The sequence below is a fragment of the Heteronotia binoei genome, chromosome 5 (genome assembly GCF_032191835.1).
Source record: "Heteronotia binoei isolate CCM8104 ecotype False Entrance Well chromosome 5, APGP_CSIRO_Hbin_v1, whole genome shotgun sequence".
NCBI lineage: Eukaryota > Metazoa > Chordata > Lepidosauria > Squamata > Gekkonidae > Heteronotia > Heteronotia binoei.
The window spans coordinates 14,931,569-14,944,063 of NC_083227.1; the positions used below are offsets into that span (position 1 = coordinate 14,931,569).

The 12,495-nt window shown below is 45.4% G+C and overlaps 1 protein-coding gene and 1 pseudogene across 1 annotated transcript in view; one reads left to right on the plus strand and one right to left on the minus strand.

The window, feature by feature from the left end:
• The window catches only part of LOC132571738 (oocyte zinc finger protein XlCOF6-like), a 317,052-nt pseudogene that overhangs the window by 50,927 nt on the left and 253,630 nt on the right, over nt 1–12,495 (minus strand).
• LOC132571055 (oocyte zinc finger protein XlCOF6-like) overlaps nt 9,828–12,495 on the plus strand; it is a 74,435-nt gene continuing 71,767 nt past the window's right edge. The window contains exon 1 of the mRNA XM_060237692.1: nt 9,828–10,018. The gene's annotated coding sequence lies outside the window, so the exon portion shown is untranslated. The remainder of the gene's footprint in view (nt 10,019–12,495) is intronic.

A 12,495-nucleotide genomic window follows, 5' to 3' on the forward strand; every position in this document is an offset into this window, starting at 1 on the left:
GAATCAGCTCCCTCTAGAGATCCGGGCCCTCACTGAACTACTATCTTTTCGTACGGCCTGTAAAACAGAGCTATTCCTCCAGGCCTTTGGTTGAGGCAGCGGGTGTCCTATTCCATCGGCTGGCCGTATGCTGTGATACCACCTCTACGGTAAGAGGGTAATACTAATTTATTCTGTTCACTGCTCTAGACTCTTTATATATATAATATGTGCCCAACTGAGCTGCCACCTATAGCTTATTTATGATCTATCCATCTGTGTTGTCCATATTGATTTGGTTTTCATTGTTGTTTTATATTGTTTTTAAAATGTTGTTATCCACCCTGAGCACATTTTTGGCAGAGGGTGGAATGCAAATTGCCTAAATAAATAAACTTCTTTCATATCAGTCACAACAAGCATTGCGTTACATTCCATAAAACCTATGCATCAGGATGAGATTATTTTAAACTACATTTATAACATTCCTCCCCTCTTCTTTGAAGTCAAAAGTTACAACAAATAAATCAGTCCATCAGATAAAATGAAGAGAAAGGCAAAAAGTTTGTTTAAAGAGAGAGACGTGGAACAACGCTTAAATCGTAGATGGGATTAAAAAGGACTGTACTGATTAAGAACAAGTACACAGATTAAAACAATTACCTATCTGTATTCATTTAGACATTATAACCAGACACCTGCTTGAAGCAGCTCACAGAGTAAACGAATTAAGACCTACAAATTTAATACTACCCACTCTGGGGGAAGATTGGCCCCAATTAGAGACCAACATTGAATTTTGGGAACAGAGAGGGCTCTTTTGTGCAGAGTGCAACTCTAAAACTGAGGATTAGAATTGTATAAGAGAAAAATATTTTAACAATCAGAATTTGCTGGATCCAAAGACAGAGGAAAGCACTCCCCCACAGGGTACAATAAGCTCTAGCAGCTTATCTAACCCCCTCTTGAAGCTGGCTATGCCTGAAGCCGCCACCACCTCCTGTGGCAGTGAATTCCACATGTTAATCACCCTTTGGGTGAAGAAGTACCTCCTTTTATCCGTTCTAACCCGACTGCTCAGCAATTTCATTGAATGCCCACGAGTTCTTGTATTGTGAGAAAGGGAGAAAAGTACTTCTTTCTCTACCTTCTCCATTCCATGCATAATCTTGTAAACCTCTATCATGTCACCCCGCAGTCGACATTTCTCCAAGCTAAAGAGCCTCAAGCTCTTCTTCATAGGGAAAGTGTTCCAAGTCTGTAATCATTCTAGTTGGCCTTTTCTGCACTTTTTCCAATGCTATAATATTCTTTTTGAGGTGCGGTGACCAGAATTGCACACAGTATTCCAAATGAGACCACGCCATCGATTTATACAGGGGCATTATAATACTGGCTGATTCCCCACTCCTCCACTTGCACCTGCTAGCATGGCCTTGGGTCAGCCATAGCTCTGGCAGAGGTTGTCCTTGAAAGGGCAGCTGCTGTGAGAGCCCTCTCCAGCCCCACCCACCTCACAAGGTGTCTGTTGTGGGGGAGGAAGGTAAAGGAGATTGTGAGCCGCTCTGAGACTCTTCGGAGTGGAGGGTAGGATATACGGTAAATCCAATATCTTCTTCTTCTAATAGGAATACTTACATCTATCAGTAACTCATCCATTATATCCGGCTCTAGAGAAAATAGGACAGACACTGAACCTGACTCAATGCTGGATTTGTGCCAAAGAAAGAGAGGGGACAATAGGGTTATGGTGGGAACCGCTGAGAAATGAGACTTGGTGGAATTGGATTAGCCCCATCTTTAGTGGAGATTCTCTCCTATGGGTAAAATATAACCAAACCTTAAATCGGGACAGATGGTGGAATCCAGTAAAGAGTTACTGCTTCAGGGCAAGAAATAATGATACCATTCACTATGATATCCATGTCCAGGACAAACACTCAAAATCTCATCAATGGTGTATCCAGGGAAGAGGAGGAGCTGAGGTGGGGAGTATTCCCCCTCAATATTGTGCCAATACTCTCTATGTTGATCAAAATCACCAAGGCTGGCAATTAGGAGAGGGACAACTCCCAGCACAACAAAATATGACAATCGGTTGCCAGAAACAAGGAGGATGTATAATCACAGGGATAAGTAATTATACTTTACAATTAAACACCCATGGTATCCTGTGGAAAAGCAATACAACTACATGAGGACCCTCCTCACAGGTATCATGACTGTCTCTTTTTCTATAACTCATTGTTTGTCACTCACCAAAATACATTCAGACTTTGAAGTTGGATTATTTAAAGGATCCCAACAGTAGATACACTGCAAATCCTACAGTTGATGGTGGCATCCTGTTAACACAAACAGGGTTATACTGGGTTTGTGGAGAGGGGGGTTATAAATATTTACCCCTACATTGGAGTGGGAGGTGCATTCTAGCTTGGTTGAGTGCAAATATAGAGAAAAGGAAGGATATATATAGTAGAGAAATTCTTAATTTCGGGAGCTTTGCTCATAGGTATTAAAAGGGGGGGGGGGGAAATGCTCTAAAAGAGCCAGTTTGGTGTAGTGGTTAAGTGTGCGGACTCTTATCTGGGAGAACCGGGTTTGATTCCTCACTCCTCCACTTGCACCTGCTAGCATGGCCTTGGGTCAGCCATAGCTCTGGCAGAGGTTGTCCTTGAAAGGGCAGCTGCTGTGAGAGCCCTCCAGTCCCACCCACCTCACAGGGTGTCTGTTGTGGGGGAGGAAGATAAAGGAGATTGTGAGCCGCTCTGAGACTCTTCGGAGTGGAGGGCGGGATATAAATCCAATATCTTCTTCTTCTTCTAAAAGAAGGAAATGAATTCATAGATTTCTTAAGAGAAATCATACCAGCATGGGGTATTGCTGATCTTATAAAAGCTGTCCGTAATATCTACCACATTATGGAAGAAGGGTTTCTAGAAACGGCTGAGGCTATAACCACCCGATATAAAGACTTAAATAGTCTATCCAGGGTAGTTTTACAAAATCATCGAGTCCTAGATAGACTCACAGCTGAAGCTGGTGGCATGTGTGCTGTGGTGGGAGAGCAGTGTTGCTTTTACATTCATTTAAATGGAACCTTGGGAAAGAATGTGCACAAACTGAAAGAGTTAGCTCAAATGGCCACAAAAGTTGGGGGATTAGACGATGAAACCTGGAGCATTTGGGGCTGGCTAACCTCCAGGTTACCTAACCTGCATTGGTTAGAGCAAACCTTCATATTCCCACATAACTTCCCACAGTCTCCCTTTGGGTTTGTGCCCAGGTGCAGACATGGGAGAAAACATGTTTGCAAGAACTCACCAATTTGGTCCCGTAGTGTGACTGGAGTTACAGAAGCGGCCATATGAGTTTGACCTGAGCTTCACTGAAGAATTATGTCCAAAAGACAGCAGCAGGACTGGCCAATGGGAGACTGGGTAAAGACCATTGGGTGCCATGACACCACATCAGCCAACTGTAGAATAACAACACTGTCTCTCCATGTAGAAAATAATATTCAATATAATTCACAATGTGTTTCTTTCATAACAGACATGTTCTTAACCTTGTTGGTCTTCTATGAATGTATTGTAAAGATTGGGTTCCAGTAATAAATAAGCCTCCAAACTGAAGAAAGACGGATGAAAAGTCTTGATATCTAGAACAGACGTCTTTGGAAGAGCTTCCTTTATGTTCTATGGACTTAATACTGGAATATTGTTACTCCTTTGTGATTGGAAACTGTTTTTGAACTGTCTTCTGTGAATGTCTTTTTGCTGTATGCTCTTGTTTATTTGAAGTTCTGTGTGCAAGCTTGGTCAGAACACCACTGACCTCTACATTACACTGTCTTGTTTAAAATTTGTGGTGTCTCTTAGCAGTTTTTTATTTACACATGAAACACTTGAGGGGCAGCAGAGTCCCTTTAAACCACTACTTTCTGTACCATTCATGAACCAGCATGAACTGGTTTTTAAAATCATGGAAATGTCAAGCATGTAATTTTCAAAGTAACCAGTCCTTGAGTTGAAACAAAGTATGGTTTACTGATAATCCATGTGGCTCTATTGAGCTAGGTATTGGAACTGATACAAAGTAACAGTAGCATGCATACTTAAAGATGGCACATCAAAGGTTCTCTAAACGTGTCTATAAACAATCCTACATTCACGTGTGAAAATTCACAGTAACTTTCTTATCTCCCCTGTGGTTATTCTTCCTGGGCCCAGGTCTGGCCTGGGAAACTGTCCCTGGAGGCTTTATCTTCAAAGAGCAAATTCCTGCATTTGTTAGTAAAAGCGAAAGAGGCGCGAAAGTGGTGCCTTCTGTTTTCTACTTTGATGTGCCCAAGCTTAATTCAGGGTTAGTAATACCTTTAAAACATGGCAGTTATATTCAGACAAAAACAGACAGTCAGAGAAGGATTGACAGGAAGTTCATGACAGTAGATCTGACATCAACTTCTGTTCCTGAAACAAACAGGGCAAAATTCATGATTAATTTTGCTTCAAGTTTTGGTTTGTGCCCTTCCTTCTATTAGACTTGATGAACTATTGGTCTGATCTAGCAGGACTCTTCTTATGTTTTTGCGTTCTTATCCATCTGTTGGAATGGCTTGATTCTGCTGGATTAAGGGGGATCCTTAAGAACATAAGAGAAGCCATGTTGGATCAGGCCAATGGCCCATCCAGTCCAACACTCTGTGCCACATAGGAACATAAGAGAAGCCCTGTTGGATCAGGCCAATGGCCCATCCAGTCCAACACTCTGTGCCACATAGGAACATAAGAGAAGCCATGTTGGATCAGGCCAATGGCCCATCCAGTCCAACACTCTGTGCCACATAGGAACATAAGAGAAGCCCTGTTGGATCAGGCCAATGGCCCATCGAGTCCAACACTCTGAGTCACATAAGAACATAAGAGAAGCCATGTTGGATCAGGCCAATGGCCCATCCAGTCCAACACTCTGTGTCACATAAGAACATAAGAGAAGCCCTGTTGGATCAGGCCAATGGCCCATCGAGTCCAACATTCTGAGTCACATAAGAACATAAGAGAAGCCCTGTTGGATCAGGCCAATGGCCCATCGAGTCCAACACTCTGTCACATAAGAACATAAGAGAAGCCATGTTGGATCAGGCCAATGGCCCATCCAGTCCAACACTCTGTGTCATATAAGAACATAAGAGAAGCCCTGTTGGATCAGGCCAATGGCCCATCGAGTCCAACACTCTGTCACATAAGAACATAAGAGAAGCCATGTTGGATCAGGCCAATGGCCCATCCAGTCCAACACTCTGTGTCACATAAGAACATAAGAGAAGCCATGTTGGATCAGGCCAATGGCCCGTCCAGTCCAACACTCTGTGTCACACAGTGGCCAAAAAAAAGGAGGTTCACAATGTCCCACGAGTGATGACACATTGCCACCTTGAAGACCACACAAGACATATCCTAACTTAGAGCACAGTACTGCTCTAGTCATTCAAGTCATGACAATAACTCATTTTTTCTCACTATAACTCACTTTGTAGATTATAAACACATCCATTCTAAGTAGTGTCCCCTGGAACCTAAAATCTTAGCATACTGAAATAGGGTTAGCTTGTGTTTTAGCAGACTTACCTGTATTTACCCATCATTTTCCTAAGATAATCCATTATACCTGCTCTGTTCCTGCATGTTGATTGGCCCCTGAACCTGAAGAGGAGGAGGTGAAGGAGAGGAGGAAGAGGAGGAGGAGGAAGAGCAGCAACAGCTGGAGCAGCAGAAGAAGAAACAGAAGAAGCAGAAGCGGAGGAGGAGACTGGATTTATACCCTACCCTACACTTGACATTCTCAGAGCAGCTTATAATCTCCTTTCCCTTCCCCTCCTCACAACAGACACCCTGTGACATAGGTGCAGCTGAGAGAATTCTAAGAACATAAGAAGCCATGTTGGATCAGGCCACTGGCCCATCGAGTCCAACACTGCGTCACACAGTGGCCAAAAAACCCAAGTGCCATCAAGAAGTCCACCAGTGGGGCCAGGACATTAGAAGCCCTCCCAATCTTGTCCCCCAAGAACCAAGAATACAGAGCATCACTGCCCCAGACAGAGAGTGCTGTGGATATGCTGTGGATAATAGCCACTGATGTACCTCTGCTCCATATGTTTACCCAGTCCCCTCTTGAAGCTGTCTATGCTTGTAGCTGCTACCATCTCCTGTGGCTGTGAGTTCCATGTGTTAATCACCCTATAGGTGAGGCTGAGTCAACCTTGAGCTGGTTACCTGAACCCAGCTTCCGCCAGGATCAAACTCGGGTCATGAGCAGAGCTTGGACTGAAATACTGCAGCTTACCACTCCGCGCCATGGGGCAAAGAAACCGGCTAGAAACTCTGAAAAATGTAGTTGCCTTGCAATCTAGCTCATGGGTAAGAGATTTACAGAAATAACCCCTGGGAAATAAATCATACTAAGCAAAGTCTTCATAGGAAGTTTTATTGTAAAAGAGAAAGAGAGAGAGAAAAAAGGAAAGGGGTGGTTGGATTCAAAACGTGTTGGGAAAGGGGCAAAACAAAATACAGGGAAGGGGAGCACAATTCACAGCACAGAGACTTCCAAATAAAAAGCAATCAAGTCGGACTAACTCCGTTAAACAAAGTACGAGTCAAGTGCACCTTTAAGACCAACAAAGTTTTATTCAGACTCCTACTTCATCTTAAAGGTGAACTTGACTCCTACTTTGTTCTGCTGCTTGGTCTGCCCACCTGGATCTAACTCAGTTAAGTACACATTTACCAAGACTATGGCAGATTCCTCAGAACATGTGCAGATTACTAAGATGTCGGAAGGGGCATTCTAGCTCACGGAACCCCAACCTCCTGTGGACCCCCCTGTGGATTTCCACTGAAGGCAACCGAAAATCCCAGATGTCCAGGTATTTATTGTCAATGGAATCTGATCTAACACAACTTCCTACAATATAAATCCTGTGGCAGACACCACACACACCCCGGACCCCACCCCCCGCTCTTTGCCTTTGGCAGCCCATCTCGGGGTCTTCAGCTGAGGCCCTGCCAAGAGCACAACCTGAGAGATCCCCAAATGCAAGGAAGCGCCAGCAAAAGGGAGCAAACAGTTCCCCAGTCAGGCTGGGCTTCCCTTCGCCATTCCAGCAAAGGAGGCAGAATCCAAAATCTCTTCTCCTCCCCTCCTCTGCGGAGCCCCCTCCCCTCCCTTAGTTGTGGGAGGCTGGTCGGTAGAGCTCACACAACCCTAGGGGTGCCAAGTCCAATTCAAGAAATATCTGGGGACTTTGGGGACGGAGCCAGGAGACTTTGGGGATGGAGCCAGGAGACATAGGGGGTGGATCCAGGAGTGTGACAAGCGTAATTGAACTCCAAAGGGAGTTCTGACCATCACATTTAAAGAGACAAATCTTTTAAATGCCTTCCCTCCATTAGAAATAATGGATAGAGGCACCTCCTTTTGGGGCTCATAGAATGGGACCCCCAGGCCCAGTCCTTTTGAAACTTGGGAGGGTATTTTGGGGAGAGACATTGGATACTATGCTGCAAATTTGGTGCCTCTACCTCAAAAACCAGCCCCCTCCCCTGAGCCACAGATAACCACATATTAATTCTCCATTATACCCTACGGGAACTGGTCTCCATAGGGATTAATGGAGTACCCAGCAGACACTTCTCCCCCCCACCGCTTTCTGATGACCCTGAAGCGGGGGAAGGGCCTCCAAACCAGGGGACCTCCTGCCCTCACCTGGGGATTGGCAACCAGTGGCGAACTGGCCAGGGTGTCAGTTTGCCCAGTGGCAAGTGGGCCCTCTTAAACATTAGACAATATGTTAAAAAATATTAATGACCTTTTAATAGCTTGAAAATATAACAGAAGTCCCAATATTATTACTGTGATGCAGCTAAAATTTAAATTGTATTTAGGGTAGCCAGCCTCCGGGTGGGGGCTGGAGATCTCCCTCTTTTCCATCTGTGTTTTAGGGTTGCCAAGTCCAATTAAAGAAAAATCTGGGGACTTTGGGGGCGGAGCTAGGAGACTTTAGGGGTGGAGCCAGGAGACATTTGGGGTGGAGCCAGGAACAAAGATGTGACAAGCATAATTGAACTCCAAGGGAGTTCTGGCCATCACATTTAAAGGGACTGCACACCTTTTTAAATGCCTTTATTCCATAGGAAATAATTAAGGATAGGGGCACCATCTTTTGGGGCTCATAGAATTGGACCCTCTAGTCCAATCGTTTTGAAACTTGGGGGGTATTTTGGGGAGAGGCACTAGATGTTATACTAAAAATTTGGTGCCTCTACCTCAAAAAATAGCCCCCCCCCAGAGCCCCCAATACCCACAGATCAATTCCCTATTATTCCCTATGGGAATTGTTCTCCATAGGGAATAATAGAGTGCCCAGTAGACATTCCCCCCCCCACGCTTTCTAAAGGGGGGGGAGGGCCTCCAAACCAGGGAATCCCCTGCCCCCTCCCTCTCTCACACACACAAATACTTACTAGATCTTCTTCCGGAGAACTCTACTTGCTGTGAAAATGAAAGAAAAAAAAGGGAGGGGCTGTTCTCTGAAGCCCTTCCTGTTTCCTGCTTCCTGCCCAGCCTTAAAGGGGCACACATTTTACAAACGACTCAGGAGCTCTACAACAATATGAAGCCTACACGTATGTTCTCCCCCCCCCCTTGGGTCAGCCATAGCCCTGGCAGAGGTTGTCCTTGAAAGGGCAGCTGCTGTGAGAGCCCTCTCCAGCCCCACCCACCTCACAGGGTGTCTGTTGTGGGGGAGGAAGGTAAAGGAGATTGTGAGCCGCTCTGAGACTCTTCGGAGTGGAGGGCGGGATATAAATCCAATATCTTCTTCTTCTTAATTTTACTGCATACTGCTGTTTTGTTGCTTTCACATACTCATGCTACTCAGGTCAAAGGTTTGCTCAATTTGTTAATTTTACTATTCTGTCCTTGTACCATTTTACATTCTAAACCACTGCCTACCAGATAATTTCACTTCACTGTCATTGGTTCTTAAATCTGTACCGTGTTGCATTCTAGGCCACTGCCTACCAGCTCTGTATGGCTCTGCTCAGCTATGTGTGGCTTTGCTCACTGTGCTGGATTCCTCGTCTGATGAAGTGTGCTTAAGAGCACACGAAAGCTCACATTCTAAATAAAAATGGGTTGGTCCTAAAGGCGCCACTTGACTCCTACTCTGTTCACTTGCTTCATTCCATGTTGCATTCTGGGCCACTGCCTACCAGCTATTTATGGCTCTGCTCAGCTATGTATGACTTTGCTCACTGTGCTGGATTCCTCATCTGATGAAGTGTGCTTAAGAGCACACGAAAGCTTATGTTCTAAATAAAACTTGGTCTTAAAAGTGTCCCTTGACTCCTGCTTTGTTCAACTGCTTCAGACTAACACGGCTGCCCGCTTGGAAATATTTGTATGCTGCAATATATATATATATATATCGTCTGATGAAGTATATACACACACACACACATATATACACACACATTTGATCTGCAAAAGTTTTCATTGTACCTCTTTCCACTTACGTGTTTTTTAACATTATATTTATTTTTTTAATACAAATTAAATGCTAGCCTTATCGTTGTGGGTGGGCCCCCTATGTCTCCTGGCAACCGGTATTTTTAGACCCAGACCTCCACTATGGGCAACCCTACCTAGATTGGAGTGCAGGGGGGGGGGGAACACGTGTACGGCAGATAGATGCCATTCGCTGCACTCCCCGACATGTGATTTCCGTAGAAAGGGGAGGGAGGGGGCTCGGCCGTTGGGAGGGAGCGACAGAAGCCTGCAGCGGCTGGGGGGGGGTGGCGGCGGTGGTCTGCTTTAGCCAAAGGGGTGGCTTTGGGGACGGCCTTGATGCGCGTTTGCTGGCGGGGAAGGGGGAAGCATTCAGGGAGAGGGACCTTCCGGGCTGACCGCACCGCCAGCACCGTTTCTGCAGATTTCCCGTTTGCAAGAAGCTGGTTCAACATTGCAAAGTGCAAAGGTAAACATGCAAAAGGAGAGGGAGGGGGGAGAACTCCTGGGGTCTTGGCCGAAGGAAGGGGAGCCGAATTGAGCAGGGCTCCTTGCAATAGGATTTGGAGGAGGGGGAGTTCCGGGAAAAGCAGCCGCTTTGCGGGGGGGGGGGGGGGGTGTACCATGGTTGGGTCGAAGGTGGAGCCTGGTGTTTTTCCTGGAGCCACAGGTGGGGTGAGATGAGCCAGGGCCAGAGGGGCAAAGGGGACCGCTTTTCATTCCTGTCCTACCTTGCCAGGACCAATGTTCCCTCTAAGCTGCAGAGCCTTGTGACCAAAAATTCTACTTTGTGAGCTCCTGGCATTAAAGTGGTGAGCTCCTGCATAAATGACTGCGCTCTCTGGGGTCCTCCTTCCTCAGCTAAGACAAAAATGTGTCAGCTCATTTTTGATTGGGGAAGGCAATGGCAAACCACCCCATAAAAAGTCTGCCGTGAAAATGTTGTGAAAGCAACGTCACCCCAGAGTTGGAAACGTGTGTGTGTGTGTGTGTGTATATATATATTATACACACACACACACACACACTGTGTATATATATAATGAAGCTCAAAATCTATGAGCTAGCTCACACTCACTCAGCTTAGAGGAAACACTGCCCAGGACCTCTGGTGAACCAAAGTGTCACCTGTCAGAAACCAAATAGTGGCGCGGGTAGCGTTTCTGTAACAAAACAGGATAAGATTTATTTTAAACCGATCGGCTGGGAAGGGAGGGAAAAGGTTTGTAGGATTGGAATCTGTGGGCAGGAGGAAAAACAAACTTAAGTGCAGGAAGTTGTCATTTCATAAAAAAAATACCCAGTGTTTCCCTCAGGTGGACAACGCTCCTTAAAACCAGCCTTGCTGGTAAAGGTCTGACTTTTAAATATTCAATCTAGCTCGCTCTCTCAGGAACTGACTGGCTGTGTCAGATCTCCCACCTGCTAGAACCCTGACCGAAATTATTAAGAACTCTAATGTATAAACTTATACGTAAAAAACTTTATATTCTCATGTCGATATATCAAAGCAATATAGAAACTGATCTTCTAAACAGATTGATGTGCAGGCAGCTTCAGAAGGGATGGCAAACATAGAGAGCAGTCACACAAAGAGACGTCAACTAATAACCTCTGACTAAAATTACTAAGTACTTTAAGGTATACACTTGTATGTAAAAAACGTTATGTACACATGTGGAGCCATATTGATGTACATAGTGGAGCCATTTTGAGCACGTTGCCCTTTTGGAAATCCTTGTGGAGATTTTATGTCGCCTTGAAACACTGCATAAGAATTTCAACAAGCAGTTTTGTATGAATATAAGCCCTTGCCTGAATACAGCACTATGGAGGAGGTGAAGTTGTTGATTTAAATACTGCGCATGGTTCTTCTGGGACTTTACAGCACAGACGGAGCCCACCTTACTTTGAAAAAGAGAATCCACTCTTGCAAACTTGTGGGTCACTGTGTGTTGGACTCTTTTTGAGAGCAGTTTATCTATTGTTTTGGTACATTAACATGTCTACATAACGTTTTTTATATACAAGTGCATACCTTAGGAAAGAAAAGGTCCCCTGTCCAAGCACCAGTCGTTTCCCACTCTGGGGTGACGTTGCTTTCGCAACATTTTCACGGCAGACTTTTTATGGAGTGGTTTGCCATTGCCTTCCCCGGTCTTTTACACTTTCCCCCCAGCAAGCTGGGAACTCATTTTACCGACCTCGGAAGGATGGAAGGCTGAGTCAACCTCGAGCCGGCTACCTGAAAACCCAGGTTCCGCTGGGGATCAAACTCAGGTTGTGAGCAGAGTTTAGGACTGCAGTACTGCAGCTTTAACACTCTGTGCCACGGGGCTCTTTTTGTATACATTAGAGTACTTAGTAATTTTGGTCAGAGGTTATCAGTTGACTTCTCTTTGTGTGAATGCTCTCTACAACTGGCATCCCTTCTGAAGTTGCCTGCCTATCAGTCTGTTTAGATGAAGGCAAAGAGCAACCAAGATGATTATAGGCGGTTGGAGCATCTTTCCTTTGAGGGAAGGCTGAAGAGGCTGGGATTTTTCACTTTAGAAAAGAGAAGATTTGGGGTGAGGGTGGACACACTAGAGATGTATCACATTTTGCATGTGGTGGTGAAAGTGGATGGAAAGAACTCTTTCCTCTCTCTCACAACCCTGTGAGGTAGTCCAGGCTGAGCACCTGGGACTGGCCCAAGATTTCCTTGCAAGCTTCCATGGCAAAATGGGGATTCGAATCTGGGTCACACAAACACTAGTATGACCCCCCACCCCAAGCCACTGTTGCTTTGTACCATTGCAAAAACTGCCTTTCCCCACATGTACCCCAGAGGGCACTTCAGTCAGGGTCTCAGAACCTGCTCTCGATCCCCAGCATCTAAGAGGCCAGGCTCAAGACGACCAGAGGTTGCGGCTCCTTACTGCTGGAACGAGCTTCTGGAAGAGG